Below are 1,313 nucleotides of genomic sequence, written 5' to 3'. Positions count from 1 at the left end.
TGACAGATATGGGCATATGGGTAAGAATAAATTTTGGGAATGCATGCGTGAGAGATTGTTTACGCCTGGGTTGAGTCATATATGCAAGGATGTAGCAACTACGTGTGAAGATTGCCAGAAAGGGAAGTATCAGAGAGTGCATGCTAATCCGCCTGTTTTGAGATTACGTATGAAAGAACCATTTGAGATGTTTGTGATTGATTGTGTTTCGTTGCCTGTGACTGCGAGGAGACATGTGGGAATGATTGTTATGGTTGATCACATGAGTAAATTTACGTATGCAGTACCCATCAAGGATTACCGGAGTGAGACTGTTGCAAGAATGGTTGGTCAAATAATGTTGCCGATGTGTGTGTGTGTAAGCCTGTGAGAATGTTAAGTGATAATGGCCATGAGTTTGTTGGGTGGGAGTTTGAGCAGATGTTAAGAGAATGGGGTATTGGACATGTATATTCGACTGGGTTGGCTGAAAGGACTGTAAGAACATTAACTGAAATTTTGCGAATGATGAATACATGTGATAAAGATTGGGATTTGTATGTTGGTAGAGCGTTGTAGGCTTATAATGCAACAGTGCATAAAAGTACTGTTATGTCTCCATGTAAGTTTGTGTTAAATTTTGAAAAGATAGTAAGACCGAGGTTGGGTGTGTCGGAGGATGATAGAGATGTGTGGAGGAAAGCAAATGAGAGGTTTGAAAGCTTTAAAGTTGGTGAGAGAGTGATTAAAGAAGTAATTGAAAAGGGTAGAATGAATGTAAATAAGGTGCATGATAAGTTTGAAGGTCCATATGAGGTGTTAGAAGTTGGTTCCAGTGGATTAAGTTATGTTTTGGGTAAGTTGTGTGTGGATGGTAGTGTGGAAAGAGTTAGGGCACACCGCAACCAGTTGCGTAAATCGAAGGAGGTACCTGAGTATATCCAAGAGAATGGGATGAGTAAATGGTTGAAAAGGAACAAGTTTGAACCTTGTATGTATGAGGAATTAGGTCTAGAAGGTAAACAGTTGGTGTTAGTAGAATATATGAAAAGGTAAAATACGAGAGCTTTAAGTAAGGATGAAAGAAAGGGAAATTTTATATGTAAAAGTGAGAATAGTAATAAGTATGACAAGAGTGTAAATGTACAAGTGAGTGTGGAAGATAAATGTATTAATACAGATGAATCATGGCTGAGTATAAAAGACACCTATAGTGTGTGTGGTTTTTCATTAGTTGAAGTAAAAGAAATTATGACGAATGCGAGAGTGAGAGATAGGAGAATGATAAGTAGTATGAAAGAATCATTTATTAAAGTAGAAAAAAGTTTGGATGA

Source organism: Palaemon carinicauda, chromosome 12, assembly GCF_036898095.1.
Source record: "Palaemon carinicauda isolate YSFRI2023 chromosome 12, ASM3689809v2, whole genome shotgun sequence".
Taxonomy (NCBI): Eukaryota; Metazoa; Arthropoda; class Malacostraca; order Decapoda; family Palaemonidae; genus Palaemon; species Palaemon carinicauda.
This window is presented reverse-complemented; position numbering follows the sequence as displayed.